Genomic DNA, 22,826 nt, shown 5'->3' on the forward strand with positions numbered 1-22,826 from the left:
TCTCTTCAAAGTACTGGCTATCCTGGACTCTCTTTGTAGACCAGGCTGGCCTCGAACTCACAGAAATCTGCCTGCCTCTGCCTCTGCCTCCCAAGTGCTGGGATTAAAGGTGTGTGCCACCACTGCTGGCCTCCCCTTTCCTATTTTATGCTGTTCTGTTAGCAGCAACTGTAAAACATATCAGCTCACCTTGACACTTCAGGACACAGCTAGGAGAATAGTCAGCTAACAGTCCAACCTTTTAGTTAATCACAAAATACCAATTCTGTGCTTTCTTCTATCTTATCTGTTGGTCTCTCCTACTTGTAGACAGATCCATTCTGCTAACTCTTTACTGCCATTAGTTCTGCTATGCTGTGTTTTACAAAAGAGGAATAGTTATAATTTAGGTGTCACCAGCATGGGTCAGGTAAGTACCATGTTAGAAGAAAAACTGCCAAAATGTGTCATTTTTATGAAAATGTCCAAGCAAACACAATCAGAAGCACTACTTGGCATCATTAAAAGTAGCACTGACTTTCCTGATACTTGAAAAGATATTAACATCATGGCTTCAAATCTAATACTTCAAAGACAAAGATGGGGGCTGGAGAGAGATGGCTTGGCTGCTAAGAGCATTTGCTACTCCTCTTAATGACCCAGGTTTGGTTCCCAGCACCCGCTTGAAGCAGCTCACAAACACAACTCCATCTTCAGAGGATCTGAAGGCCTTTTCTGGCTGTTTTCAGGCACCTACATACACATGACATGCAGACACACACAAAAACTAAGATCAATTGCTCCCATGCAATGCTAGGGACAAACCACCATAGGACTACACACTAACAACCCCAAATAGCAGTAATCTAATGATTATTATTCCCAGGAAAACAGCCTTCTGAAAAAATAAGTACAATAAACATAAACTTTATTTTTTAAGGAATATATTCTACGTAAATAATTCATCTCCACAGCACACCATTAATTTGATTATAAAAGATCGTAAAAGGAACTTTTATTCACCTGTTTCGACTATAGTCTCCGAGGCTTACTGCCTGTCTGCTAACCTAGGCCTAGTCCTGGAAGCCTCCAGCCTCCGTACAATCTAACCTAGGCTGGAATGTTTTCTGCCTCTGAGACTTCAATGTTCACCCTTTCTTGTTCTTTCTGAACTCTGGGCTGGCTGGTGAAACTCAGCTGTTCTGGCTCAAACTCCTCTTCCAGCTGACAAATTTGGCTTCTCTCTCAGCCCCTGAATTGCTCTGCTCTGCTTGGCCTTAAACTAACTCCAGCAATCTTTACTAATCTTCTGTCTCCTTATTCTCTGGCTCATTCTGACTTCACCTATGACTAGCTTGTTCTCTCATTCAACCTCTCGATGTAAAACTCTCCCAGTAAAACTGCCTCCTCTCTTTCTCTTTCTCTCTCTCTCACTGGCCCGTAAGTAGGTTCCCTTTCCTCTCTTCTTGTGAGAGTTGGGCTAGCCTATTCTGTCAAATCTTTTTCTGATTCATCACTTCTGCCACTCAAACATCACTTTCAAGCATGAGCGCTTCCTCTACAAACTAACTTTCCCTTCTTTGTTTGGGATTAAAGGCATGTACCACGATGCCTGGATCTAAGCTTTTTTCTTTACCTGAAACTTGCTTTATACCAGGCTGGCCCTGAACTCAGATCTGCTTGCCTCTGTCTCCTGGATTAAAAAGGTGTGCTTGTGTTCCAGCCAGATCACACAGACCTAGGTCTTTGGATGTGATCTCTTGCCAGAGCAGCCATTTTCTGAATTAAAAATCCTCTACAAAACATGCTCTCCTGAACACAGGCAGATAGTCTTACCTACCCTGCCATACTTAATAAACGTAATATATTAGGACTGGGAAGATGGATCAGTAAGTACCAACATCTACATTTGATTCCCAGAGCTGGGTGTAGTTGTGAGCTAGGAAAACACAGGCAAACAGAACTTGGGGGTCTCACTGGCCAGTCAGCCTAACCTATTTGTTAAGTTCCAGATCAGTAAGAGACAAGGTCTCCAAAAAAAGAGAAAGACTGGGCTGGGGGGATGATGAAAACATGTTAAGAAACCTTACTGCACTGCACAGACATGAGGACCTGAATTCAAATCCCCCAGGCTCAGACAGAAAGTGGGGCATCCCAGTCAGTGCTTCAGGGGATAGAGATAGCAGCATCACTTGCCACTAGCTTAACTCTAGATTCAGTGAGACTCCACTTTTCAGGAATAAGGTGAAGAGTGAGAAAACAGGACACACAAATATAGGCAGCACCTCAAGAACATCCAAGGTTGTTCTCTGACCTCCACACACATACGCACATGTGCCCAAACATGTACATACATACAGATTCACAAATAAATGGATTAGCCAAGAGAAACTACCTGGCAAGAGAAACTACATTAGCCAAGAGAAACTACATTGGCAGAACTACAGCTATAAAGCAGCAATGAATATAATTTTATGGTTGGGGGGTTTTACCACAACACCAGGAATTGTATTAAAGGGTCACAGCAACAGGAAAGGTTGAGAATCACTGATATAGAGTACCTTTCTTTTCGGAGGGAAGAGCATTATTCATGGGTTACAACACAAGAATGAAGTAGGGAAAACCAGTTAGTTTTAAATGGTAATGGTTAATAACACTAACAGGACATGGGAACATTTCAAGTAGAACATCTTTTGTATGTTTTTGACCTTAGGAGGCAGATGAAATTAAATCAATGAGAATGGAAAGGGAAGAAATATCTTTATCCAATCTAAAATAAAACTAGCATAACCATACTTCACATGAATAATCACAATTTACTTAAGGGGGGAAAAGAAAATTAATAGTTAAGAAGCTATTATTCAATTTAAATATGCTCAGTTTTGTTAGAGCTGAGAAAAAGAGAACAAAACTTTATTATTTTCAGTAATATGAAAGAAACAATCCTAAAATACTTTACTATTACTGAATTGAAGAAATAAGCAAATGTTTTCATGGTGTTGAGAACCAGGGCTCTTATTGTGGAAGACAAGAAAAATAAATAGGAAATAGGCAGAATAGTGACTTGAGCAGTAATAAAGTACTAAAATGTCTATAAAACCAAGGGTTTTGAAAAGGAAAGGCTCTTCTTGAGCACTGAGTACCAACTGATAACGAGAGAGAAGGTAGAATAGGAAAATCATCATTTTAAAAGAATACCTTAAACAAGAATCATGAGCAAGTGTTATACCCAGAATGAGTGGGTGATGTGCAGGACATTTCTATGTCTTCAAATTTCTCTCCACAGCAAACACTTTAACCAACCTATGATGAAGCAGCAACACCCATAAAGGGCTGGCTGATGGACATATGCAAGTCAGACCTAACGCATATAGTCACCATGTTTAATCAAGGGTACCAGACAAGGGTTTGGAGAGATGGCTCGGAGGTTAAGAGCACTGGTTGCTCTTCCAGGAGTCCTGAGTTCAATCCCTAGCAACAATATGGTGGCTCACAACCATCTATAATGAGATTTAGTGCCCTCTTCTGGTGTGCAGGGCAGATAGAACATTGTATACATAATTTAAAAAAAAAAAAAAAACTTTATTTAAAAGAAAAACAAGAAATGTTGTGGCTGGAGAGATGGCTCAGAAGTTAAGAGCACTGGCTGTTCTTCCAAAGGTCCTGAGTTCAATTTCCAACAACAACACGGTGGCTCACAACCATCTAAAATGAGAATTGGTGCCCTCTTCTGAAGTGCAGGCATAATACTGTATAAATAATAAATAAATCTTTAAAAAAATGTTTTCATAAACATTCCAGCAAGTGTAAAGAGACATGGTAACTACATACAGTATCTGACCCTAGACCTATCCTATACTTCAGCATGGGAAAAAAAAAAAAGTCTATTAAAAGCACTAATAGTTGTAGCAAAAACCTAGACTAAAGAATTTTATCAGTTAAGTTTACTGACACTGTAACTGTATTGTAAAGAAGCACAATGGAAGCTGGGTGAGGCAGCACGCCTTTAATCTCAGCACTCAGATATGCAGAGGCAGACAGAGCAGACAGAGTTCTGTGAGGTTGAGCCAGCCTAGTCTACAAGGCAGTCCAGGACAGCCAGGACTAAACAGAGATACCCTGTCTTGAAAAGCCTGAACAAAACAAAACAAAACAAAAAAACCCACAATGTATAAAATTTATTATCAAATAGTAAGAAAGTAGAAAGAACTCATTTTCCTGTCATTCAGAACTTAAAGTCACACAAAATGAGGCAACATTTTATGTCCAACACTGGACTACATAACTATATCCTAGGTCAAAAAGAATACAAATAAAACAAAAGGCAGAAAATTTGCAATATAATAAAGAACATTAACTGCAAATTTGGCCCTTCTTTTTCTACATCATGGACTCTCCCTAACTACTGACAGCCAGCCAATTACAAAATCCATAATAATCTAATCTTTGGGGAAATTTCCACTGATTTGAACATACCCACCCAGGCTAGGAGGAGTGCCAATGACTGACTTCATACAAAACTGGTTTACTCCCATAAGTAAAACTTAACACTATCAACTAATTTTGGGAGAGGAAGCACAGAAAAATGTCTATAAAAATTTAGACCCTAACATAACAAAAAACTTTTGATCCAATATTCAATATGTCGATTTGATTCTAATGTTTATTAACGATGTGGCCCTAAGCAAACAAAGTGTTTTAAAAATTGAAATTTAAAAAAATACTTAAGGATGACTCAGCAAACAAGAACACTTGCTGCTCTTGCAGAAGACCCAGGTTTGGTTCCCATGACAAACAAGGTGGCTCAGAGCGGTCAGTAACTCCAATTCCAGGAGATGCAACGCTCTCTTCTGGTCACCTTAGGCACTGTACACACAGTTCACAAACATACTTTCCGACAAAACATTCATAAGTAAAATTAAAATTTAAAAACTGTCAAAAATGTGCCGTGAAGATTAATTAAAATTCTAACTCCTGGTATGCAACAGGTATTCAACATTAGGTAAGTAAACAAAATGCTTTTAGGCAGATAGCTGTTCTTTTATTAATGGTGACTCCTGAAAACACTGCATCAGAAACAGTAACTGTACACTTCTTCCTTTCTCTCAGTAGTTTCTAAACTCAGATCTAGCTGTTCCTGGATAATTTTAAAACACATTTTTATTCATATGGGGGTGAAGGGGTATGTGTGTCATGCTGTTTGAGTGGAGATCTAAGGACAGCCTGGGAGAATGTGTTATCTCTGTTTGTTTGTTAGACACAGGTTTTCCCTATGTAAGCTGGACTGTCCTGGATTCCCTTCCTAAACCAGCTGGCCCTGAACTCACCTCAGCCTGCCTCTGGGATTAAAGGCATGCACCACACCCAGCCCTCTCTTTCCAATAGGTGGGTTCTGGAGATCAAAGAGGTTGCCAGGCTTGGCAGCAAGCAACTTTACCCACTAAGCACATATTTAAAGTTACATCAAAATGTATAGATTCAAATGTTCATAAATCAAGGCATTACTTATCTATTATTTAATAAATAAGAAACAAACTGTTTCTTGGATAAATAAAAAGCAGCTGAGGAACTTATAAATAAACTTATGAGATATCTCAAGCAATTAGAATAAACTACTGCAGTTACAAATTTATATGATTTTGAACTCAAAAAATTTAATACTTGCATGTATGGTGGAGGCGAAATTTCAATACTGTCTGAATGGCTGATTATTAAGAAATCATTAACAAATCAATAAAAAAATTGGTAGCAAGCACTTATAAAAACAAGCATTTGGGAGGCTCAAGCACAGATAGTGGAGTCTGAAGCCAGTCTGAGCTACCAAAAAGACCCTATTTTAAAATACAAAATTCAGAAGGAAAAAAAAAGGCAATTTTTGCTAAGCATAGACACTTTTAAAAACAATGAAAACAGGGCTGGAGAAGTGGCTCAGAGGTTAAGAGCACTTCCAGAGGTCCTGAGTTCAATTCCCAGCAACCATATGATGGCTCACAACCATCTATAATGAGATCTGGTGCACTCTTCTGGCCTGCAGGTGTACACGCAGCCAGAATATTGTACACATGATAAACAAATCTTAAGAAAAATAAATAAAAATATAAGGACAATGAAGGACTAGAACATGAGCAGAGATTGGTTTCTAAGAGCTGAAAAAATATAAGTCCCAAGCTAATCACTAAGTCACCTCTATATTCCCTATTCTTGTCGATCCAAAACTTATTATTCTTGATCCTCACAGAAGTAACGTGGCCATGAGTTTTAATTCTACACTTCACATTCGTTCCTCATTATTCTTTCCACTATTCTCTTGTCATTTCTATATCTTTTCCTCCCATTTTCATCTACAAGTTTCAAATGGAACAAAGAACAATAAAAGGTTGGCTATAAATGAGGGCTTATTAAATTTAGTCACAGCAAACATTTATTTGCTGATCTGTAAACTATCTCATTTCAATAATCATTAGCTTCTGTTTCCTTGAGAAAAAGAAAAACAAAACAACAAAACCAGCCCAAACTGTGGTACTACAGTAGGAGCACTGTTTCGTAGCATTTCATTGAGAAACTGGACAGACATACTCAAACCTTCAATGACAAGGCACAGTGAATTAAAAAGCACAAGAGCCCATCCTGAGCCTGCACCTATGAGCTGAGATTATGTTCAATACTACAGCATCCAATACAACCAGTTACTCAGCACAAAGTCTAACAGAATTGTTTAGTTAGTTACTACAGCGCAGGGCTCAAGCCTGTAATCCCGGCGCTAATGCCAGGAGTTACTGCCCTGCCTCTGCCTCCAAACCCAAGGCCACCCTTATCTAATCTACACACTGAGCACTAGGCTAGTCTGTGCTACAGAGTAAAATCTCTTAAATAATCAACAAACTATGACAATGAATTCTGGTAAGTGTAATAAAAGGTATGTATAAACTTTAGAGATGTAAAACACTTTCAAGTTTGATAGTTTTCAATTCTACTAATCAAATCTAAATTCCTTTTTTTAGTTAAAAGGAAGTATCCACAGGCTGCAATTTTGTATCAGAAGATATTACCTAGTCAAAATTTTGAAATAAGTAAAACTGAAACTCCTTAAGAACATCCATGTGCTGAAAGATAGCATTCCATACTGGAGCTCAGTGAACAAAAAGAAATCTCAAACAGCAAGTAGTGTTACCTTACAGATAGGAAAACAAAAGACTAAAACTAGTCTCACTCCTAAGAGAAAAATGGATTCGAAACCATAACGTCTGGTTCTAAAACCTATTCTCTGACCATTAGACCCATTATTTTGTTTATTACATAAACATCAAAATTCCAGAGATCTCCTTAAAACATTCTTAAGACATTTTCTTAAGAAAATGACTGTGAGAACCTTTTTTAGAACTAAAATTTATGACATAAGTACACTCTATAACAGATGCAAAAAAAATAAATAAAATATAATCAATATACAAGGTGATACATATGTGTCAGATGAATATATCTGAAAACTAGTTAAAACAAATGAAGGAGATTTTTGTTTTCTTTCAACTGTTTTATCTTTACCCATTAGTTCCAACACAAATGACAAGGCAGGGAATGGCTTAGCATATTTTAGTATGTTACATGTTGGATTCCACATATCTGAGAGTACACATTACAAAATATGAGAATATATAAAAGTCAAAACTTTGTAAAGCAGAATGCAACATAAGCCCATTAAATCTGAAGTGTATAGCCATTAACATTTTGAAGAAATGTAACACACAAGCTTATTTTTGTGTTAACGTCCTTATATTAACTTTTCTTGTAATCTTTTTCCAGTTTGTCATTTTACACAACCTCCTTGAAAAACAAATTAACCCTTCATACACAAAATGCCGGAATGGGAGGATTTTGTGTAGTATGAAAATTTCAAAACTGGTTAGGAAAGATGAATCTGCATGGTCGGGTGAATTCTGGTGACAAGCTTTTCTTCAAACTTTTCACACTCAGAATTCCTTCCAGAATTCCCAAACTGCCAAAGGGTAATTTTAATATTAAATAGCTCGAGGCTACAATCACTGTCAGGCACAAAGATTTTGTAATCGTGAGACTCCCTCACAGGCAATTACTTCCAACAACAAAGGATGTCTGAAACACCCTCGGGGACGAGAGGCAGCGGTACCGACATCTCTCCGCTCGTTCACAGAACAGGCCCAGGCTGGGAACGGCACCCACAAAGGCAGGAATTCCGAACGCGCGGTGCTCCCGGACCCTCTCAGAAAGTGCAAGTGTCTCCGCCATGTACGCCCGGGCCGACCTTTCCCAGGCCGGCGCCCGCAGGAGCGCCCTGCCCGCACGCCCCCGCCCCAGGCCCCTGCAGGGACGCTCCTCCAGCCGGGCTCCGGGCGCACGCGGCCCGGCGGGCTCCGAAAGGCGCCCGGGCGCGGGGCCTCCCGGCCGCGATAGCTGTCAGGCCGGAGCGGCGGAGCCGCGGCGCTGAGGGGGCGGCCGAGCCTCCCCGACGGCGGCCCGCTCCGGCGCGGGGCCGCGGCCCCAGGCGGCCGCGCCCGGGAGCACTCGGCCCGACGGCGAGCGGCGAGGGGGACCGGCCACGGCCGAGGCCCACCCGGGGGTCCCTCAGCTCCGCCCGGCCCCGCCGCCGCCATCTTGTGCGCAGCGGCTGCGACACATACAATAGTCGACCGCGACCTCACAGGGACGACGCAGGGTCTGCGCGCTGGGCCGCCGCCTTCCAGCCCCCGGCTCCCCGCAGGGCTGCGGTCCTACCTATGCCTACCGACTAACAGCTGGATCCCATCCGTGCCCCAAACAGTTTAGCACTTGGCCTCCAGTCAGGACGACGAAGCAGCTACCGCCTCCATAGCGCTACGCGCATGCGCACCTCCGCCTAGAGCTACTGTCCACGGACGGCGCCTGCGTGTCTCGGGCTCGGCGTTCGCCTGTCAGGGACAAGGCCGACGTCTGCCGGAAGGGGGCGACAGCCTGCTGTGGCTGGCCCTGGGTACCATCGCTCGGGTCTCAGCTCCAGGAAACCACGCTGGTCTTGTGTGGGTGGCCTCTCTCTGCCATGAAGCCTGCCCCGATCACTATTCCCTCAGTACCACCAAGTAACATTCACATAACACTTACTAGCATGATGATTTAAATATGGTAGATAGGCCCGCCCTCATCGCTCACCTTTTTTTTTTTTTTTTTTTTTTTGAGATTAGGTCTGGACCGCCCTATGTAGCACCAGGCTGGTGGTGAACTCACAAAGATTCCACCTGCCTCTGCCTTCCAACTGTTGGAATTAAAGGCCTGTGCCTCCACACCCGGATTTATCTCCCATCTTTTAAAATGGGAAGTTAGATTCAGGGATTTTCCCAATTCCTCTCTCCCCTCTATCCTTGTTTTCCCAACTATCTAGTGTTAGAGAGTGAAACTGTGAGAACAAAGGGTAGGAAAAGAAGCACCCACAAAGTAGCAAACACCAGCTACAAACCCTAATAGAGAAACAAACAAAAAAGAAAAGCCATCAAGCTCTTTCTAGACATGTGCCTCAAACAAACAAAAAACCAAGCATTTAACTTTGATTTCTTTTTTTAAGATTTTATTTATTTTAGATATATGTGAATTTTCTACCTGCATGCCAGAAGAGAGCATGGGGCCGTCTAGAAGAGCAGGCAGTGCTTTTAACCACTGAGCCATCTCTCCAGCCCTTCACTTTGATTTCTATCCATTCATTTTAGTGGTTTTTAAGGCAAGGTCTCACAGTGTAGACCATGGTTGGCCTAGAATTCACTATGTAGAACAGGCTAGCCTCCAGCTCTAGAGATCCCCCTGCTTCTGCCTCTGCCTCCTGAGCGCTGGAATTAAAGGCTTGCACTTCCACCACAGACCCCATACATTTTCTCCAAAATGTAAACATGGCCTGAGACTTAGTTAATACTTCTTAAAGTAAACAAGAGATCCTCCTTTCACCGTTGAGTAAGAACAACAATGCAGTTGCACTAGTAATTATTCCACCTGCTTTGGAAACAGGACTATGGCTTTTTGACCACTACAAATACTGATGTGCACAAGCCAGCTCTTACTGAATGATGTTTTGTTTCTAACTGCTGCAACTCTAACTGTGGGACTAGCTTTTAACAGGTAGTGTCAGACTACTTCCCAGAAGGCTTATACAGAGGCTTCAGGAGTAGCTCACAGTACAACCCTTGCCTAGACAGTACAAGATTCTAAAAAAAAGTAGAAGGTTCTACCTGAGATTGATACCCATTATACACTGAGGCAGTTTGCCATCCCATCTTCAAAATATTTTTATTGGTGATTTTCTTGAGAGTTGTTTTTCAACAATTTTCTCCAGATGTTTTACAATATTTAGTTTGATAAGAAATTCTCAGTCTTCTACAATCAATTTGATTGTTTACATTTTTCCGAAAAGCATTCATTTCATTTAGATTTGCAAAACATTTCCCCACAGTTAAGCAGAGCAGCCTCCTGAGTTCACCTCTTTCAGGAACTTTCTTTCATGCTGATCCGTTCTATGTTGTTGTTTTTACTGCACTCTCTGAGCTTCCAACATACTTGCAATCTATTCTGTGTTAGGTTTATGTGAGAGTTCCTGCATACTGTGCCCACAGAGGCCAAAAGAAGGTATCAGAGCCTCTGAGTGAAGTTACAGATGTAACTTAACTACCCACCATGTAGATTCTGGGAACTGAATTAGGATCCACTATAAGAGCAGCCAATGCTCTTAACAACTGAGTTATTTCTCCAGGCCCCTATCATTAAATTCTTAGTCTTTGTTTCTGATTTATGGGTCTTTCTCTGCTAGAATGTGAGCCCCATGGAGTCAGAAGTATAAAGTGTTTTCCTCACTTTATGCCAAGACAGTAGAAAATTATTAAATATTTGTTGAAAGAAAAAAACTGACAGGTAAAAATGTTTACATGGGGGCACATGTGTATATGTGTCTGTGTAATTGTTGAGCATCATTTCATATCTGCTAGCCATGGTCATGTCCTCACTTTCAGCCAGGCATATACAACTGAATTATAACTCAAAAGGAGACTGAGGTAAGAGGATCTGGACTCAAAGGCCAGTCTGGGTTACACAATAAACTTGAGTCCAATCTGAGTGATAGGTTAAGACCCTGCTTCCAACAAACAATTAGGAACTTCTTTGCACACACATCTAGCAACTTCACTGTCTCTTACCAAAAGATAAATCATTTTTTAAAAGTACTTATTTTATCATTTTTAATTTTGTGTGTGTGTCTGGGTTAGAGGGCATTGCTCATGAGAGTCAAGATGCCTGAGGAAGCTAGAGACATAAAATCTTTCTAGAGTTACAGGTAGTTATAAGCCATCTGACATAGGTAGGAACTGAACTTCCATCCTCTGGAAGAACAGTAATGTACATCCTTAACCAGGGGCATCTCTCCAGCCCAGAAGATAATTCCTATATACAAAGTATTTTTTTCACGTGTGCTGGTGGTATAGTGGTGGGCATTGTTGCCTTCAAACAGTATTTATCTTTTGTTAAATGTTACATTTAGTTTCTCTCCTTTAATATTTTCTGTGTCTCTGCCACTATAACCTTTAAATTTTCATGCACTCAAATTTATCATTTTTCCTTCATGACTTCAGAATTTCTTTGTAAACTAGGAAGCCTCACCCTATCCCTTATGTGGTGGTTTGACTGAGAGGAGATGAGGGAGGGGCTACAGCTGGGATACAAAGTGAATAAATTGTGATAAATTTTAAAAAATGTTTTTAAAGGGACAAAGCATTGTAGTAGAAACAACATGATTGCTGTCTTTTAAGTAAAATATTTTAAAATTTGTTTAAAAATAAGCTAAATGCTTAGTCATCAGGAAGCAGCACTATCTGAGAAGGATTACGAGGTGTGGCTTTGCTGGAGCAGATGTGGCCTTGGTAGTAGCCTGTCACTGGGGTTGGGCTTTAAGGTTTCAAAAGCCCAAAGCAGGAAAATCACGTTCCTTTCCTCCTCTAGGTCCTCTCAGCTACTGCTCCAGCGGTGGCCTGTGTGCCTCCATGTCCCCTGCCGCGATAGAGAACTGAACCTCTGAGACTACAAGCAAGCTCCCCAATTAAATGCTTCCTTTTGTAAGAGTTGTCTTGTGTGGTATTTCTTCACAGAACAGTGAGGAAAACACAATCAATACTAGGAACTGGCTATTGCTGGGCTGGGTCTGACCATGCTGCTTGTTGGAGGGACAGGAAAGCGCTTGGGACTTTGAAAAGCTGTTGGCCACTCTAAGCAGGGCTTTACAGGCAATCCTGGTAGGAATATGGTAGCCATGGTCATGTCCTCATTTTCAGCCAGGCATAGGGATATACAACCGAATTATAACTCAAAAGGAGACTGAGGTAAGAGGATTACCTGAGGGCAATTGAAACTGGGAGGGACCGGCTGAAGAAGCTGCAGAGATAAAGACTAGTATTAAGCGGCCTAGAGATCATTCTTGTTATATTTCGGCAAAGAATGTGGCTTTTTGGCCTCATCCTTAAAATCTGCCTGAGGGTATACTGAAGAATTTTGTATTGATGGCTTAGGAAAGAAGACTTCAAATCAGCCTGGCCTTGACTGTGTCATTTAGTTATTACTAATCACTATTAATGATTTCAATATAGATTTTAATCTATAATGAAAGGAAGTTGGACAAAGAAAAATTTGAGGTGAAAAGGAGGATCAAGAAGTATATGGAGCTAAGTCCAGTGCTAAAGGATATCTCCTTTAAAGTTTAAAGAAAATCCTGATGCTAAATGGGATAAAGAATAGTAACCTCAAGGCCAGACCCTACCCAGCTAAGCTTCTAGCTTGGGAAAAAGGAATTTTAATAAATCTTTTAAGCAAGTAAGGAAACCATCAGCAGCAGAAAGCTGATGCAAATGTAACTAAAAGAGGAGGCCAAGCTCCAGCCCAAGCAAGGAACAGAACGTAACATCTTCTACAACCACATGGTTCTGGTTTTAGAGTCAAGGATATGAGAAAGGGGTTGTGGAATCTCCCTCCATAGCTAAGGAAAGCCACCAAGACCAGGCTTATGTCAGGGGTGTCCCTGCATGGATGCCCAGAGAGGCCATTTTGTGAAGCTGTGAAGGTAAAGCCTGGATTATGTTGGAGACTCCAAGATGTTGGGGATGCCAGAGCCATGAGATACCTGCCAAGGAGAACTGCAGATCAAGCGTGGAGCCAACCCAAGAGAGAGAAGTATGTTTCAGTCAACAAAGCTAGAAGGAGTTGGAGATCTGAAGAGCATTTTGACATTAAACATGGAGATGCAGAATTTGGTATTTGCTCTTGTCCAGTATTTTCTAACTATGCTCCCTTTACTCCTTTTGGAATGGCAGTGTATATGCTACTATACGTTGAAAGTATGTAATCTGGTTTTGTTTTTTTTTTTTTTTTCTTTTACAGGGGGTTATGTTAGTTAAGAGAGTGCAACGAGTCTCAGAAACTCTGAACTTGGTATTTTTAAACATATTGAGACTGTAACAGACTATGGGGATTTTACATTATGATATGGCTCCAAGCCTATGGAGAGCAGGGAGCTCTCCACATGGAGGCTTAAATAAGAATGCTCCCCATAGGCTCATATATTTGAATGCTTAGTCACTAAGGAGTGGAACTCTGAGAGAATTAGAGAGAATAGGTGTGGCCTTGTTGGAGGTGGGCTTTAAGGTTTCAAAAGCCAAGCCAGGTCCAGTGTCTCTCTCTCTCTGTATATGAGAATGTAGCTCTCACACTTCTCTACCTGCCTGCTGCCATGCTCCCTGCCACTCTCCTACCTGCGGCCATGGTCTCTGCCACGGTTGATGCTGGGCTAAGGCTCTGAAACTGTAAGCAAGCCCTCAGTTAAATGCATTCTTTAATAAGAGTTGCCTTGGGTCATGATGTGTCTTCCCAGCAATAGAACAATGACTAAGACACTTGAGAAGAACAAATACCCAGAAATTATATAAAAGCCTCTAAATAGTTCTAAATTTGTATTTATGACTACTCTAGCTACCTTTAATTGTCAGCTTAACATAGCCTTAAATAATCTGAGAGCCTCAGATGAGAAACTGTCTAGGTCAGGTTAGCATGTGGCCATGATGAAACAGCATGTAACCAACACGTTAAAATGTATATGTGGGTGCACACGTGTATATGTATCTGTGTATGTCTGTGTGCATTTATGTGTGTGTGTGTGAGAGAGAGGGTAGGGCTGATGTACACATGAGTATATATGTACATCTATGTATATATGCTCAAGGAAGAAAGGCATCAGATGCTACCAGAACTAGAGTTACGGGCAATAGCCAGCTGCCTGATGTGAAGGCTGGAAACTAAACTAGGAACTGTCTTTCTTATAGCAGATGTAGGAGGCCCAGCCTAGTGTGGACAGTACCATCCCTGGACAGGTGGTTCTCGACAATATAAGAAAGCCAGATAAGCTTTTGCACAAGCAGCAAGCAGAGCTACCCCACGGTTCCTTCTCCAAGTTCATGCCTCCAAGCCCCTGCTTTAACCTCTCTCAAAGATGGAAGTGTAAGCTTACTAACCCTTTCCTACCCAAGTTGCTTCTGTTCATAATATTTGATCATTGCAACAGAATGCAAAGTAAAAAAACAAAAAAATCCTTTTCTTGTGTATACTTAAACATGTAATCACTCTATCAACTTTTGAGATAATATCAGCTTAATTTTCTTACAAATGAATAAAGTCCATCGCGAGAATTTCAAGTATTAAAAGCAAACGATCCCTTTTGTTGGGATTCATACCCAGGACAGGGGACCGACGGACCTATTAAACCAAAGCAGATCTGGCCTCCAGGCTCTCCCAGTATACTTCAGTCCTTACCTGTTACAGGGCATGGCTGCCATACCCAGCCCACTACCCTGAGAGGTCCAGCCCAGGGGCAGGGCTTCCTCTTCCCCAGAGGACCTTCTCTATATAATCCAGACACTATATAATCCCTTCCCTCTCTGCATTTCCCCTCTCCTCTCCCTCCTCTGAGTGTGCTTGCTTTTTCTTCCTGCCCCTCCCTTCCCTGTCTCCTTGTCTGCATGACATCTTCCCTGACCCCGTTCCTTGGGACCTGTGAATCCACCTGAGAGGTATCCCCAACAAACCTGCCTTTATACTTTTATTTGGCTTGAACTGACTCATTTAATGGGGCAGGGGATAGACCTACAATCTGGCGCTGAGACTTGGAGGAGTTGAAAAACCGCCCCCATAACCCCTGCTCCACAGCCCAGCAGGCCAGGCCGAGCCAGCCACAGGGGGCTACTCTTTTCCTCTTTCTGCTAGATCTGATCAGCTTTAGACTAGGTGACTAATCCTTTCCCAGTCACTGCCAAGAGGTATCTGGTGCCTCTTTAAGGTCTCAAAACCCCGAGATTCCCTGCCAAGAACTGCAGCACCCCGAGGGCAAGCTCGACTGTGAAATTTATCCAAACTGGGTTTGTCTCAGATATTGCACGGACCATTTCAGTCTCAACTTCCTGGGTCCAGATTTTTGGGAACCATGCTCTGGCCCCTCCCCTTCTTTCCCTACCCTAGTGGCTGCTGGAACCAAACTGCTGATCTGACCCTTCCAAGGCATGTACTGATCATTTGTCTGTGAATTACAAATTCTAGAGTTTGATTCTTTAGCCATTTCTGTCCTCCACATGGCTCTGGCTCTCAATCACACACTCCCCACCCCCAGGGACCGAAGGCCCTTCCCCCCTCCTGGCTACCTACAGCTGGCCTGCAATACCCTAAGCATGCTCTGTTCAAGGACTCAGATTTTATTACAAACTACGCACCTGACTTCCAAATTGTCACCACCAGACAAATGATTCCCAAATATCTTATATATAAACTTGCTCTGCTCTACCCTTTAAGTTTCACTTCCCCACTCTTAATCTTTTATCTGATTTCTTTGCACTCTGCTCTCAAAGAAAAAAACATATATATATATATATATACAGATATATACACACATATATATCTTACAATTATGCTCCAAATTCTTATCTAACCTTTATCTAAAGATTTGTTTATAAGCTGTTCATTGAGTATGGTTTAAAAATTATATATTCTGCAATAATATTTGACTTTAAACTTATAACAAAAGTTTAAATTAAAACATAACTTGGGGTTACTGATTGAAAATCTGTCCTTAGAAAATCTTAAATTGTGTGGCATGATTCCATTCAGGGATAGAAACAACATGTAGCTGGTCACCATCCTAACTAGGAAATAAAGAAGGCTGAATCATAGCTTCACTGCCATCTTGATTGGGGGCAGGCATTTGTCTGGAAGCCATCTCTGTTATGGGAAAGAGATAAGACTTCAATGCCATCTTAACTAAGGTTGCCAATATTCCAATCTATATTGTCTTATTTACCTTCCTGTATATATTTTCAAGGTTAGGCCTAGGACCGGTAACTAGAAACAAGCAAAGTTTTTCTATTCAAATGTACTGTACATACACAGATGATCCTCAGGCACTTCAGAGAGCTGCTAAATATGTCATTTAAATTCTTAGTGAAAAGCTTACTCTGAGAGACCCCAGCTCTTAGCAGTGCCCCAGAATCTTCCAAGTAAACAGATGACACCAGTGATGACTCCACCTTATGCTGTATTGCTAAACACCAGGAAAGACTGCCCTAATGCCTCCCTCGATGCCAGGCCCCTTACCAAACTGTGGACAGGCAGGACACTGGAACTGACTGCCTTACTTTGCTTAGACAAAGATACACCTGCCTTCCCAAGTTCCTGCTTCACAGAAAAGTCTGTCAGGGCCTTTCAACTGAAGACTGATGCTGCCTTGGGACCTGTTCCCCGAAGAAAGCCATAGCCATTGACACCACAGGAGCCTAGTGGGTGACTGTCTGGGTAATGGGTAAGTCCCTATCATTTTACTTGATACAAGGCCATTTAGATTATACTTCTTGCTATAATTTATCCTTTTCAAGACTCCGATGGGTTTGAAGACTAGATTAACGAAAGAAGTAACTTTTTACTATTTCCTTCATCTAAAGGACCTCACTTTACAGTAACTGCTCCCAGTAATCAATCACTTGTGTCTTATGGTGAATAATTGGAAAAAAGTAAAGTTTATATAAGGTCTGAGGATACGAAAGCTTAGGTTATAAGGATCTAAGAAAGTGTTTGAGGGTCTAAGAAAGTGAGGATCTAAAAAGGTATTTTAAGGCTAGTAAATTTAAGTTATGAAGGTTGGAGGACATAAAACCTTCAATGGTGATAACGTGATTTAAGGTATATAAAAGAAATGAAGGGATATAAAGTAAATAAACTGAAATAAAAAAAGAAATTAAAAATGATTCAGATTTCTTCCCCTCCCTATGCTACTGTTGTAATAAGACTGTTCAGGGCTTTAACAATAATCAATGGAGTTCTGATATTTTATTGGTCTAACTCTGGTAAAGCCTTCAAACATACAATCCACTTCATAGTCACAAACTCATGATGTTAAATTGTTTCCCAAGCTTCTACTATGACACAAAGGTGTGAGTCTACTGGTCTTTCTACAATGTGGATTTCAGTACAGATTACAAACAGTGGTAATATTAACACAGCTAAAATATATCTCTTTTTGTAAACTTTAAAAGACACTTGTAAGCTTCAGGGAATCCACTGGAAACCACCTCTCACAGGTCAAATGCACCCCAGATATGTACTGTCAATCAACAGCCTGTTTCCCTCCCTCCCTATTCCTGAGGGTGGGATCTATTCTTCTTTCCCTGGTTCTGTGGTTCTGGGACCCCTACCTCCTCCAACCACCAAGACTGTGGGCCTAAATATTTCAAATGTACACCCAATAAAAATTTTTCTCCATAAACTCCTAACTTTATCTTCTGCCTATATAGATATAGATATAGATATCTATCTATCTATCTATCTATCTATCTATCTATCTATACACATACATACACACACACACACACACACACACACACACATCCCAGCACCTTCCAGGTCTAGATGTTTTTCAAAATCTGCATCCAGGACAGTTTCAAAAGTGGCTAGTCCCTGATGGTTCCATAACATAGACAGAAAGTAAAACAGCCTGCTCTTTCTGGACTTGATCAACATTCCAGCTTTTTGAACATCCCACCAGCACCACCAATAATGATGCCCAATGTCAGCAGTAAGTTTTTCCCTTATACATTTATTATCAACAAAAGGCTGAGATGTCAGGCTTCAGGCCAAATTGCTGAGGTGCCTATTTAACATGCCAAAATGGACCTGACCTCCAGGTTCTCCCGGCAACCCTGCATCCCTACCTGATACAGGGCATGGCTGCCATACCCAGCCCTCTACCCTAAACACTCCAGCCCAGGGGCAGGGCCTCCTCTCCCCCAGAGGGCCTCCACTATATAACCCAGATACTACATAAACCTCCTCACTCTCTGCATTTCCTGCTCCTCTCTCTCTGTATCACCTCTCTCTGCACGTGCACACTTCCTTCCTTCCTCCACCCTCTCTGTCCCTCTGTCTGCGTGGCAACTCCCCTGGCCCCACTCCTTGGGACCTGTGGACCCATCTGAGAGTTGCCCCGAATAAACCTGCCTTCATACTTTAACTTGCATTGGCTTGTCAGCAGGAGAACCTATCACTTCTCCATAACTGCCCTGTATCTTTCCTTTAAGGTAAATAAATAACAAGGGCCAGTGAGATGGTTGGCTAGTAGAGGCACCTGGTGCCAAATCTGATGGCCTGAGTTTGATCCCTAGAACCACAAAATGGAAGGCTCCATCTCACTCAAGCAAATCCTAATCTCCATACATGCATATGGTGGCATGCACATGAACGCATGCACATGCGCGCGCACACACACGCACACACACACACACACACACACACACACACACACACACACTGCAGGCTAAAATAAAAGAATGTTTTTTACAGAAAACACAAAATTATCTAGTTCCTGAATAAAGAGCTTATAGAACTGTTGGGAGCTGCTGCTCTGCCAGCCTGCTTTGTTATTTAGATCTTAGAGGAAAGACTGCTTTGACCGCTTTCACCTTGGCCTTTACTGGAGTCAGTGATAAATTTCCAAGTCTATCTCCTTTTGTCCGAGACAGCAGGTGGGATGTCTGGTCCAAGTCACACCTTTCACTTTACTTCCTTGTAAACTAATTCCTTGTGCTGAGGTGCTTTTGCTCTGGCTTAAAAGGAGTCTGGAATAAAGCAAGGCATCTAGTTTCCAGTAGAGCCTCTCAAAAAGGTCCCATGTGTTGTGTGTTGGTTTATTAATTTCAAGCCTCACTCCCGACTCAAGAACCGTTCGACTCTGCTGGCGGGTTCCGGCATAGAACTAATCTGGATTAATGATCTATTTGTTTTACTGATGAGACCATACCACTTAGGCATTCATTTACTGATCCAAATAAATACGTATTATACATATTTTTAGTTACCTTCTTATTATGAATTGTGACATCTTAAAATTCCTGGAGAAGGGCCAGGCAGTAAGTGGCACAGCCTTTAATCCTAGCACTTGGAGGCAGAGCCAGGTGTATCTCTGTAAGTTTGAGGCCTGCCTGGTTGACAAAGCAAGTCCAAGACAGCCAAGGGCCTACACAGAGAAACCCTGCGAAACAAAACAAAACAAAACTCCTGGATAAGGAGAAACTCTATCTCTCAGGACTACCTAGGACTAATAAATTCATATAAACAAGCTTTAAAAGGCATACTAGCCACCCTCCTTCATAGGTCCCAACTCCCCAGGAGATCAGATTTGTCAGCCTAGATCATTTACCCCAGGGTCAGGGACCAGGCAACCAAGAACCATCTATGCAGCTAGGAGCCAATCCTAAGCTTCTTACCCTGCATTCCCCTCCCTTCATGCCTGCCCTGTCTACCTCAGGACTGACCTAGGTGCTTCTCTCTACACACGTCATCCTTCCTGTCTCAGAGACTTAAATATCTTATGAATTTTGTTCCCTGGACTTCACCTCAATGGCTTTTCTTGGAGCAGCACCTTACTCTCCGTCTCACAACACACACACACACACACACACACACACACACACAGAGAACAAAATGTCACTATGGGGATTGCTGTTGAACTATTCTTGGCATCAAGAAGTCAGTGGTAAATCAAAAGGGACCACTAAGTCCTGCAGTCAGGGCACATGCAGCCTTGCACAGGAATATAAGCAAATAGCAGGTATAAGTTAAAAAAAAAAATTGCTATACAAAAAAACAAAAGAAGACCCAAAATCAGAGAAAAAGGAGGCTATAGGCTGTCAACTGAAGTAAGACGGAATACATTGCTGAGGAAGAGAGATTTGAGCAGAGACCTAACTAAAGGATATGACTACCTAGCATTGACATCTGAAAGGGAAAAAAACATCAAACAAAGCTCTGAGAGGAAAGCCAGCTTGGAGGCACCCTGGAGGCCTAGTCACAGCTTGAGTACGAGAGGATATTAAAGATGGGTGAAGAAGAACTGTATGCGTATTCCAGGGATGCCATAAGAAAGTACCACAGTCTGGGTAGCTTAACAGGAATCAGAATCATAAGCCACAAAACAACTTTTTAATTTACAGGACACCCACGTTTGTGGCATTGGGACTGAAAACTCCTAGTGATCTCCTAGTGATCGTGTAGTTAGTTGTCTTAGGGTTTCAATTGCTTTAAAGAGGCACTGTGACAACGGCAACTCTTACGAGGAAAACACTTAATTGGGACTGGCTTACAGCTCTGCTGTTTAATCCACTGCCGTCACGTTGGGGACATGGTGGCACACAGGCAGACACGGTGCTGAAGAAGGAGTTGAGAGCTCTACATCCAGATCAGCAGGCAACAAACAAAGACAAGTGCTGGACCTAGCTTGAGCATCTGAAGCCCCAAAGCTCACCCCACCTGATGACACCCTTCCTCCGTCAAAGCCTCCTAATAGAGCTGGTCCCTATGAGCCCATGGCGACCATTTTCATTCAGACCACCACAGTAGTTACAGTGGCGTCAAAGACAACTTGTGTTTGTAGTAATGTTGGTGTAAACCTATGACCTTGCTAGCCACATAAAATATAGTGTGCAGACTTATGTACAAGTGACTATCATCATTTGATATGTTTACTCTCCTATGTTTGTTGGTATTATTTTATTTCTGTTTTTTGTTTGAGACTGGGTTTCATCTGTAGTTCAGACTGGCCTCAAATTCATAATCCTCCAGCCTGGCCTCCCAAGTGTCGGGACTGTAAGTCTGTACCATCATTCTTGGCTCTGTGACCATTATTTATAATGTACCCAACTTAGAAAAAAGCTTACTGTCAGACAGCATCCCATGACACACCAGCAGCAGTCTTGTCTTTAGCATTTCCTATGAATGAAGAGGGAATTTAAGCTGACTGGCTGATACTATCTAGGTTTGTACAAATATACTCTATTTTTGCACAGTGATGAAACCACCTAAAGATACATTTCTTAGGATGCATTCTTGTCATTAAGCAATGTATGGCTGTATCTTAGTTCTGGAGGTCACAGGTTTAAGATTAAGGACCTCTTCTTTGCGCACAGCATTCGTAGTACTTCCTCCTCTTTCCACAAGCCTACCAATAACATCGGTTTAGGGCCCCATGTTTATTATCTCATTTAACTCTGAACACTTCTCAAAAAGCTCACTCTCCAAGTGCAGCAACTTTCTAAAGAGCCCTGGAATCGAGGACTTCAACACATGGGTGCAGGCGAATTTGGAAATGGGTAAGGACATGACTTAGTTATAATAGAAGGTATTTAGATTTTAAAGGTTTGAGGCAAAGAAGGAAAAGACAGCTGAACCAATATTATAGTGAATAGGTATTCCTTGCAAGTAAGTATTCCAAGCACTGCAAGACAAGGCAATGAACAAAATGAAGTTCTTGCCCTCAAAGAATTTAACTTCAATGAAAGGAAATAATACGCAAGTAAATATATAATGTTGCAATATAAAATTAAGATAATACAATAGAAAATGGAAATATTTATACAGGAGACTCAAGGAAGCCTTCGCTCAAAAGGCTCCATTTGAGAAAGATATAAAAGGAAGCCATACAGACATCTCAAAGAAGAGTTTTGTGGTGAGAGAAACATCAAGTGCCAATGCCCAGCCCTGGGACTCACAAGTTCAGTTGAGAAAGGATGACGGAGGGGAAGAAGTGAAGGTGGACAGTTGGTAAGGACCATGTCATAAAGCCTTCCTGGACATTTGAGATAATGCAGACACTGGATGACTCACTGGATCACAAGTCATCTCTCCACCTGACTTTGATCCTAAACTCATTGGAATTCAGTTTTCTAATATGTAAATGGGGAAGTGAGGGAAATTGGATTAGTTTATTTGTCAAATTTGGTTCTGAAAAAAATCTTCTGTACACTGAACAATGCTCATTAAAACGTAGGCCAGTCATAGGAAAACATTTCCTCCAAAGACTCTTCCATCCACACTGATTCCAGTTTTTATGCCTCCTGGTCGCCTTGAAAACTTCTTCCGTCTTCATTTCCCTCTAAAGCTGTCGGTGCGCTTCTGCTGTGCTCTGGCTTTGAAGTGTGCCTGTCCTAATTACCTTCAGCCATCAATACAACACTGAAGGGTTAATGACCTGAAAGTCTCAGGTGGACTGAGAAGATCTGCACAGGAAAGCTGACTTCGCTGATAAAATCTTTGGGCTCTTGGGTTCCAGGGCACTTCTGATAAGAGGATCATACCTCTTTTGAGTGGTATCTACATCTTTGAGACTGGAGGGGAACTGACCTGGAGTAGAACCTTCCAGAAATCCTCTTTTTGCCTTATTTACATAAAATAACCAAACATCCCCTGCCCCTATCCCATGTCATGTATGCACAGTCTCCACATCCACAGACAAACTG

At 41.8% G+C, this 22,826-nt stretch overlaps 1 protein-coding gene across 10 annotated transcripts in view; it reads right to left on the reverse strand.

Annotated features, from left to right (window-relative positions):
- Positions 1-22,826, reverse strand: part of Znf638 (zinc finger protein 638) — a 118,114-nt gene that overhangs the window by 65,550 nt on the left and 29,738 nt on the right. The window contains exon 1 of one of the 10 annotated variants that reach the window (XM_021641706.2): positions 8,738-8,883. The exons of 8 other annotated variants lie outside the window; for them this stretch is intronic. The gene's annotated coding sequence lies outside the window, so the exon portion shown is untranslated. Of the gene's footprint in view, positions 1-8,727; positions 8,884-22,826 lie in introns of those variants that run through there. One more of the 10 variants, XM_060383453.1, reaches the window with a different exon arrangement.

Source organism: Meriones unguiculatus, chromosome 5, assembly GCF_030254825.1.
Source record: "Meriones unguiculatus strain TT.TT164.6M chromosome 5, Bangor_MerUng_6.1, whole genome shotgun sequence".
Lineage (NCBI taxonomy): Eukaryota > Metazoa > Chordata > Mammalia > Rodentia > Muridae > Meriones > Meriones unguiculatus.